Genomic DNA, 10223 nt, shown 5'->3' with positions numbered 1-10223 from the left:
ATGTATGCTTATATAGAAAACGGGAAATTGGGATTTGTGTTGAATGGGGCATCAAGATTTGCGTCAAGATCGTATTGAGTTTAAATTGACAAATATCTAAAAAGTTAATTATGGTTTTTATAGTGAACTTTTGTTTATTTTTATTTAAAGACTATCAAAGATAGAATATGATTATAATTATAGCATAATTACTCATATCATTGAGTAAAAAAAAGGCAACTTTGTAGTGTTGGCGGCCTTCACACTATGGCCCGGCATTATGTGAGGAGGTTCAATCAAGGTATGCAGTAGCCTGTTAAGGGGGAGGCCTTTACCCGTTGGCTGCCAGAAGTCATCTCTCAATGCCTCACACTTGTGCCTGACAGATGAAAGCAACTACACGACATTAAGTGGTAAATTTATACTTTCATTCTTTATAGTAGATGCACTTCTTTTGAATGTTTAACAAAATTATATTAAATGAATTAAATATAAAAGCAGAAAAGAATAAAGTAAATAAATAAAAGAATAAAGTAGAAATATAAAAAAGAATAAAGTAAGAGACATGAGATGAGATATATTGTTCTTTAAAAAAAAGGACTCAACTATAATAGAACGACCAAATTATACTGGAACAAATAGAATAACATTATTTTCATTCTCTAATTTTGATATTTATAATCCTTTGTCCCACATGTTTATGCATTTCATATGTTTCACCATCTTCATTGTTTTAGAAGCATTTATTATGAAATAAAAATTTTGTTTTATATTATATATGAACCATAATCATTAATTATTACAAAAAAATTTATAAAACCATATACCATAAAACTAGAAAATGAATCCAAATAACCATTTATAAACTAAAGGAGTATAAAAAATAATTATAAACCCTAACATGGAGTAATGAATCCAAGCTAATAATCATAAAGTTATACTAAGGCATAAGAAAACTAAATTGAAGGAGAAATGATTTAAAACTAGTAAAAATTGAAAGTAGGACAGAAGTAGACCAATAACAAAATAAGATGGGTATCAGATTTTAATTGTTGTTGAATCGAGCTCGAACTAGTTTTAAGCAATGAATTCATATCTTGGAAGCTGTGTGTATTAATATCCTTGATTACTATTAGTTGAATTCAACATACAATTAGTTGCTGCCACCTTAAGTAAGACCCTAATTAATTCACCATCAAACGCTAATTAATAGATTGAGTAGAATTTTATTTTGATTTCTGAACAATGAGGTTTGCATTTTTAGGTCTCTGAATTTGAAAAATATAACTAACAAATCTCTAGAAAATCATTGATCTTATTTCATGTCATTTTCAAGTTTTCGTTTTATATGCTGGTCTGAATTAGTTGAGGGCATAATTAACTTAAATTAATTAGTATAGTATTTTTGGAATTCAAATATAATATTTAAAGTTTACATGTAACTTTTTATAACAAAATTATTACTTGCATAAGGTTATATATTTTAATTATATGTATAACTACTATATTTAAAAATAGTAATAATGATAATTATTGTTGTTGTTTTTATTATTATATAAAATAATATACGATGTACATGATACAATATTATTCAGAAAAACATATATAGCGAACATAGCACACGCAATGCAAACACATAACACATAAACTCACCCGAAAAACATAAATATAAACAAAATATAATAATAGTATAATATTTGTAATTTAAAGTAAACAAATATTCTTTGAAAAGTCTATACCAAATTTTGAGTTTTTTAATATATCAATCAAAGAAATTAAAAATTACTTAGTTTTACCAAATTAATTAATTAAAAAATGAATTATAATAACATACTTTTAAATTCAACTCTATGAAATTCAAATGAAAATACAATTATAATATTGTTGTACCGAAGGCATATTTAATATTTTAATACTAGTAGATGCAATAAATTATTATGCACTAACATATTTGTCTTCCGTCAAAGCCGACAAATTTACATCAATTTAGGAATATTTGACTTTTGGGATGACATCCAACTATCAGTACAATAGAGTTTAAATTTCACTTTGAAATTGAATTTGATTATCCTATAGCTAGAATGACATCAGAATTACGATTTCAAATATATACATCTCATAATTATAATTATTTCAACTTATTATCCATTTATTTACATTCTCCATCCCAATGTATTTGATTCATATTTCATTTTAAGTTGTTCCAAATTATTTACTTTATATATTTTTTTTGAAAAAAAAAATAATCACCTCTCTTCATATTTTCTCTTTTATACTTTATTCAACCTTTAAACATCAATTTCTTAATTTTTCTATTAAAAAGAACGGTATCAACTAGCTTGAGAGGAGGGGAAGTACGATTTATTAGGCTGCTTTACTTGGTCTGCTATATTTAGACGCAAAATTGATGAAATTTAAATCATCGTTCACTACAAAAATTTCGCACTTTAGCAACGGAAATTTCCGCAACTAAATACCTTCATTCCGTTGCTAAAACTAAATAGCAACGGATTAGTAGCGGATCAAGCCCGCTGCTAAAAAACCTCGCTGCCAAATGCTTGTAACGAATAAAATTCGTTACTAAAACTTAGCAACGGATTGCGAACAGACAAAAATCCGCTACTATATCTTGACATCAAAACACGATCAAAGAGCAATCAAGTTTAGCAGCGGATACATCCGTTGCTAATAGTAGCAGAATAGTAGCAGAAGCTCCAGGCGTACGATAGCAGCAGAATAGTCCGCTACTAAATTTTATTTTTATTTTTATTTTTATTTTTTATATTTAAATGTTATTATTCGGCTGGTAATTTTAAATTCACGTTTCAGCATAAATATTTGTTGCTTATCCAGTTCGAAAGCCTTTTTACAACAACGCAATAACTCAACAAATAAATAACATCAATTCTTTGTAAACAAAAATAATAATACACTAATAAGTTTTTAAAAATTACATGAAGTTTGATAAAGTCATAACCTAAGATTATAGTTGATAGTGAAGTACAAGATACGGTATCATACTCATAATTCTTCAGAATCCTCGCAACGATACTGGACAGTAAAATGACTCGAGTTGTGTGACTGCTGATGGGACATGAATTGGTCCATCCTCTCATTTAGCATCTTCACCTCTTCTTCTAGTTTCATTCTCCTCTCGCGCTCAGCAGATAATTTTTCTTTCATCTTAGATTGACACCTCCTTCTAGTAGTGCGTAGAATTACCTACAAGGCTTGGTCTGAGATCTCCGGTTCCAACCATCCTCCTCTTTTTGTCGAGGCAGCCTCCCATAACTGATTTACAAAGATAACACTCATATTTGCGTTCTCGCCTTGAGTAGCAGCAAGCTCTTTTACCTTCGCCTAGTCATTATGAATGAAAATAAATGTTATATAAATCATCAATTGAATATATCTATATATATACATATTTATAATATAACTTCAGCTATAACCTCTTATATGTGAACTCCCCTCTTGTTGTGTAGTACCAAGAATGATTGATATATAACCTCACTAATGGGAACACCTTTTCTGTTTGCATGTAGAAAAATGAAATATCAAATTATATTCCTAAGCAAAACAATTTCTACGTTCTCAAATTTCATTGTAGGCATTCTGTTCTATCTCACCATTGCATTTGCACCCATTCCAAAAGACAAAGAAAAAAGAAAAAAGTAAGCACCTTTGAAAGTATAAGACTATGTTGCTACTTTAGACAATGAATCTGCATCTGTATAAAAAAAAGTAAGCAATGCAGCACTGGATTCATCTAATGAAATGAAATATAAGCACCTTAGAAAATAAATTTTGATCTAAGGGTGCAAGATTTTGGACCAAAAATGGCTGTTGTTGAAGCTTAATGGCATACCATGACTCAAGCCTAATCTGGCATTACTTGTGTAAGGAATGTGATGGGCTGGGAATCCTGGGAGCAAGCTCGTATTCATAATTTTTTTCATGCCAACTTGATTTCTATTTATATACTACAAAGACATACTATCTTTCTACTTATATAGTAAAAATACATACTATCTAAGATAGTGCAACACTGTACTCGTACTCTTCCCATTAACTTCATTCAAATTCCCAAAGTTCAATTTATTATAAATTTTTTACACACTTCATGAATAAATAGCCACAACTTAACCAAGGGCTGTCCCAAACTTTGCCTTATCAAAATCACAATTTAGCCCACAAGTTAGTTTCAGTTCTTGCTAACAATGTGAGTTCTAAAGTCATACCAAAGTAGCAACACAATATTCCTAAATCATATGGAAGAACTCTAAGCTAACACTCCATTCATATATTAAGAACAAATTTTCTTCCAATTCACACGCCCAATCATGTCTAGGAAAACAATTTTCCATCAAAAGTTTAGAATATCACCTAATTGCTTGATTTCAGAATGGGGGAACACTTGAAACGTAAACCCTAGCTTTCAATTAAATATGAAATTGGACAAATAAGAATGACAAGAAGGTTACTTACACAATGGGGAGGCTAAACTAGCCTGGAGTCGCTGGAATAGGGCAGCAGCAGCGCCGGAAATAGCCGGTCAGCCGCGATGCAGAAAGCGAGACTACCGTAAGTATATGTGTAGTAGGAGAGAGCTCGAGTTACAGAGAAAAGGGGGGGGGGGGGAGAGGGAACTGTGAAAGAGGAAGCAGGAACCGCCGCCGCCGCCGGTGGAGGCGGGGCCGAGGAGGGGTGCGGCGACGTGGGAGGGAAAGGTTGAGTCTGCGTTTGCAGTTTGGTGAAATCGTGTGTGAAGCCTGAGTTGAGTGAATAATATTAGTACTACTAGTATTAATTAGAGTAATTAATTAATTACGTAATTAAATTCTAGCAACGGAATAGTAGCTGATCTCTTGCACTGCTAATACTTGTTTCCAATTTCTCATTTTTTACGTTTATAAATAAGCATTGTAACGGATATTCTCTGCTTCTAATTACTAGCGGATATGAATCCGTTGCTAAGTTAATATATTTTATAATTTTCATTTTTTTTAATTAAGAAATAATTAACAGTAACGGATGTGTTTGTTGCTAATTAGTCACGCGTATCATTTCGTTGCTAACTCCGCCACTAATTATGGCGCTCTATTATGCCGCCAAAAAATATAGAACATCTGCTACTAAATCCCTTACTAATTTTCCCAACGACATTCCTATTAGTGTCGGATTTTTATCCGTTGCAAAATTCCGCTGCTAAATAGTGAAATTTTTGTAATGGTTTTTTTAGGGTATTCGCCTATAACTTTCGTCAAATTTTTACCAACTTCAAAACACTCCTAAAGTTACTAAATTATTAATTTATTCTGATTACAACTAATTAAAATTCCGGTAATTACATAGCTTTGTAACTTGGTTAGCACCATCAAACCTGCATGGCATTTTGATGAAATTATGGGGAATTTTAATCTAAATTAAAATACCTGACATCCAACACTGCACCATTAATTACATGGCAAAATTCATAACATGACTTTAAAATCAAAATAATACAAATGAAAATCCAATTATTATTTGCGAAGAACCTATTACTTATGTCAAAGTAATAAAAAAGAATACCTAATTGTTGAATATTGCGGACTATTATTTGGGCTTGATTTAATTTGTGTCTGGGCCATTTCTTTTGGATCTGGCCCAGAAGCCCAAGGTCACTTATATCTGCACCGTTAGATTGCTGCCACGTCGCCTCTCACTTGGATTGTGAATCCTCACTGTTGGATTCAGGGTTTGTGTTTCTGTGTGTTAAGTGTGGTGTGTATGTGCCATTTCATTCATTCAACACTTCTCTCTCTCTCTCTCTCTCTACTCACTGATATACTCTCTCTTCTCTCCTCTTCTCTGATGGCTTTCCGGATCAATTTCTTGAGATTCTCTTATTTGGTGTGATTAATCGTGTGTGAGTTGTTGAGAAGGCAACTACTTTGGTTGCTTGGTGTTCGTGAGGATTAGGGTTTCTGTTGTGAGGGTTTCTGTCTTGAGTGGTGTGAAGTGAACCTGATCTTGTGTGAGTAGGCTTTGTGGTGGAGGTATTGACGGTGCAGGGTAGACTCCAGTCAATTCATCTGTGCTCCCTTGGATTTTGGTTCTGGTTGAATAGATCTGTATTGTTGGCAGGCTCTGAGCCAAGTTTCTTGATCTATTCTGAATTCAACTTGTTCTGCTGATCACTTCTGTAATTGGAGAGGATCTGGTTTAGTGTTATTAACAAAGTTACTTAGTGTGCAGGTTGTAGAGACTCAAGATTCTAGCTAGGGTTCACTATTGATTGTAATAGCTAACATTTACTCTCTTGTATTCGAGCTTGTAATCTTGATAACAATCAGTCGCATGATTAGAATTTGACTGAACTCTCCTAATAAAGAACAAAGAGGTCTTGGTAATTAGTGAATCCGAATCTAATCTGATCCCTACACTAATCCTAAATTCCTAATTTGGTAATTCCCATAGCCGTATTTGATGAGTATATTTAAGGAATGGTTGCGAATAAAAATCTTGAAAAAGCTGTGAATTAAGTGAAAATCCATTAAACTGGATGTGTATTATATCTAATATCTATGCATAGATGCACTGAATAAATTTAAGATCATACATTAAATTTTATCTCCAATTATACTATAAATCTAAACGAATTGTTGTGTTTTTCTATGGAATAATACTAAATAAGTGTACTGAAAAAAATTTGTAAGACATATATACTAAAAAATGGTGAAAAATTAAGTTCAACCTAAATAATTAGAGTAAATTTACTTTATAATATAATATAATCAAAAATTAAATTAAATATTGTAAATGGTCGAAGATGCCTAAAAATGCCGGCCATAGTACTCATAAATAAGGGAAGGATCATGTAGCTTGATTAGAATGGAATAATAAATATACCAATATGTTGAAAATATACCAATATGTTGAAAATATTTGTATTAAGTGGTATGATATTTAATGAGAATTGAAAGGCCAAATAAATTTGGGGAGTGGAATTAGTTAGCCGTTTTGACTGTATGAAAATATAAGAGTTCGTTCAGTTGCTAGTATTATAGACCGTACTTGTTATTAAAAATCATAATTAATTTTATTTTTTTTTATTTTATTGCATTTTTGTGAAAAGCTTGTCAGTATATTGGTCTGTTTCTATAATAATATAAGAGTGATGACAAATTAGTAAAAATTGTATATATAAAATTGGATAGTTTAGGTATTTTACATTTACAATAAATTTATGATGATAATTTAATTCAATGATACATAATTAACCTTCTAGTCTCATATAGGAAAATTAAGTTTTCCATAATCAATATTCACATATTTAGGAAACGTTTTAGTTAATCAATTATAAATTAACATACATTAATTGCACAATATTTTCTACTTGTAAAAAATGATTGCATCATGTATATAGTAAGTTTTACTTTAATTTTTATTGTTATTATTTAAAGAAATAATATTAGTATTTCATGTTTAATTTTTTATTATTAAATAATAATTTTTAAAACTGTAAGTTATAAACGAGTACATGCCTATATACTTAATTTCTAAGTGTCATGATCCAATAATTTAATCATAGTCATTCACATCTAATTATTTTATTATTAAATAAATTTTAACATCTAAATTATAAAATTAACTACATACGTATATACTTAATTTCTTTGTTTTACCATCAAACGAAATAATCATAGTCTTCACATTCAATTATTCTATTATTAAATAGTAGTAATTTTTAAAATTCCAAGTAATTATAAAAACGACTACATGATTATGCAATTAATTTTTTTGTGTTATCATCCAACGAAATAATACTAATATCTTCGGCATATAATTATTCTATTATTAAATCATTCTTAAAATTCTATTTTATAAAAAATCACTACATGCATTTATACTTAATCTCTTCGTGTTATTATTCAAAAATTTAATAATAGTCATTCAAATCTAATTATTTATTATTATATAGTTTTATAAAATCTACTCCCTCCGTCCCAAAAAGATTATCCCATTTCCGTTTTCACACCCGTTTTGCAAAAATAATAATAAATAGTTAAAGTAGAGAGAGTAAAGTAAAAAAGAGAATAATGTAGAGAATAGTCTTACCTACATTATTCTTTCTCTTATTTTACTCTCTTTCAACTTTACCTATTTATTATTATTTTTGCAAAACGAGTGCAAAAAATGAATTGGGACAATCTTTCTGGGACGGAGAGAGTAATTATTTATTATTATATAGTTTTATAAATTCTATGTTATAAAAATGAATGCATACAAATGTACGTATGTATGTACGTATACTTAGTTTTTTAGTGTTATCATCCAATGAAATAATAATATATTTCGCATCCAATTATTTTATTATTAATTAATTTTTAAAATTTTAAGTTATGACTACATGTATATATATATAGTCAATTTTTTAGTGTTGTCATCAAACGAAATAATTATAGTAATTCACATCTATTTATTTTTATTATTAAATTAATTTTTAAAATTTCAAGTTACTAAAAATATAACTGCATGATTATATAATTAATTGTTTAGTGTTATCATCCAACAAAATAATAATAATAGTATTTCACCTCCAATTATTTTATTATTATATAATACTTAATATTTCACCTACAATGTCTATTATTTAGTTATACTCCTTCCGTCCCACAAAGATTGTTTCAATTTGACCAGACACGAATTTTAAGAAATGTAACAAAAAGTGAGTTGAAAAAGTTAGTGGAATGTGAGTCCTACTTTTATATTATTAGTTTTATAATAAAATGTGAGTAAGATAAGTTAGTGGAATATGAGGTCCACTATAAAAATGGTCTAAAGTGAAATGAGATAAATTTTGTGGGACGGATAGAAATGAAAAAATGGAACAATCTTTATAAAATGGAGAGAGTAATTAGAAATTTAGGGGTGAGTTAGCAATATAACACGACCCTTACTTTATAGTATTATCTTATTTAAGGAATTAAGAGCCACTATAATATAGCCAATTCGCAATGTAGGTGATATAATGAATCCTATAGTTAGTGTACTAGCTAGAATTGAGGAATGATTTATGACAGGCCATAATATAACTAAATAGACCTACTCTTAATTTAAAATGTGATCCTTACGGTGGGATCCATCTTAATAATGGCAAATATGATTACTAAATTTGTTTAGTGCTTGATATTTATTTGCGAAAAATTACTCCAATTGGAAACCCACATGTTATTTAATTACTATTGGCACATGCATCAGTTAAACAAGATTTCCATCTTTAATTTTTGCTCACAAGCCAAATTAAATTAGTCTTTGTAATACTTTCTCAGTGTATAGACAATTGCAGTCTTCAAATATAAAAATTAGATACTATTTGGGTTTTGGTCTGTACTTATATACTATTTCCTCCTCATCCATCTTTAGTACTATGATTTTTGTATAATAGTAGATAATATTAGGCCTACTTATTCAGCCGGTTTTGGTTCTACCCGGTCCAGTTGACCGGGTACCTAGTGGCTAATTTTCATGAATCTTGGACCTGGAACCGGAATGGGAATTGGGCGGTTCCGGTTCGGCCGACCGGGTAAGAACCGGTTGATTCCGTTTCCGAACTGGAACCGATTTGTAGTTCTAATTTTAATTTACGTATAATAATTAACGGTAAGTTATTTACTCCCTCCGTCCCAGTTTTGGAGTCACATTTTGCCATAAAAGTCCGTCTCAGTTTTAGAGTCACATTTAGAATTTTTTGGTCATGCAATTTTACCCCATTGTTCATCAAAATTATATCAAAATGTCATTATCTACATTAAAATAAACCAAAACAAAAATAAAAAACCAAAGAGTCAAAAAGGGACTCACCTTCAACCAACTCACTTCATTTATTACACACTTCATCATCTCACTTCATTTATTACACACTCCACCATCTCACTTTATTAATTACAAACTCCATCAATTCCTTAAAACCTGTGTCATAACTAAATGAGAATCCAAATGTGGGACGGAGGGAATATTATTTACCCTAATTTTAATTTAACAACACCAGATTTAGCTTAGATTAAGCAAAAATCACACCATCTCCTCTAAGTAATAGTAGTATAAAGAAATTTGATCCTCCCGTTGGCTCACGAGTTGTCTGTGATGTCAAACCAGAGATATGATATTTCCTTCGCATGTTTCCTCGATGAAGTATAATATCCAAACACATAAATTGGAAACTCATATGGTCAACCCAAGCTAGCATTTATTTTAAGCAA

General features: G+C 30.1%; 1 long non-coding RNA gene across 1 annotated transcript; it reads right to left on the bottom strand.

Moving 5' to 3' along the window:
• Nucleotides 1-3158: 3158 nt before the first annotated feature.
• LOC125222973 (uncharacterized) lies at nucleotides 3159-4746 on the bottom strand. The gene is made up of 3 exons (XR_007176634.2): nucleotides 4468-4746; nucleotides 3432-3510; nucleotides 3159-3339 (listed from the first exon to the last, which is right to left on the bottom strand). It is a non-coding gene; the product is annotated as an uncharacterized LOC125222973 (long non-coding RNA).
• Between the last annotated feature and the right edge of the window lie 5477 nt (nucleotides 4747-10223).

Source organism: Salvia hispanica, chromosome 1, assembly GCF_029641045.1.
Source record: "Salvia hispanica isolate PSC_SH4W2 chromosome 1, Shi_PSC_v1, whole genome shotgun sequence".
NCBI classification, from domain to species: domain Eukaryota; kingdom Viridiplantae; phylum Streptophyta; class Magnoliopsida; order Lamiales; family Lamiaceae; genus Salvia; species Salvia hispanica.
This window is presented reverse-complemented; position numbering and strand designations above follow the sequence as displayed.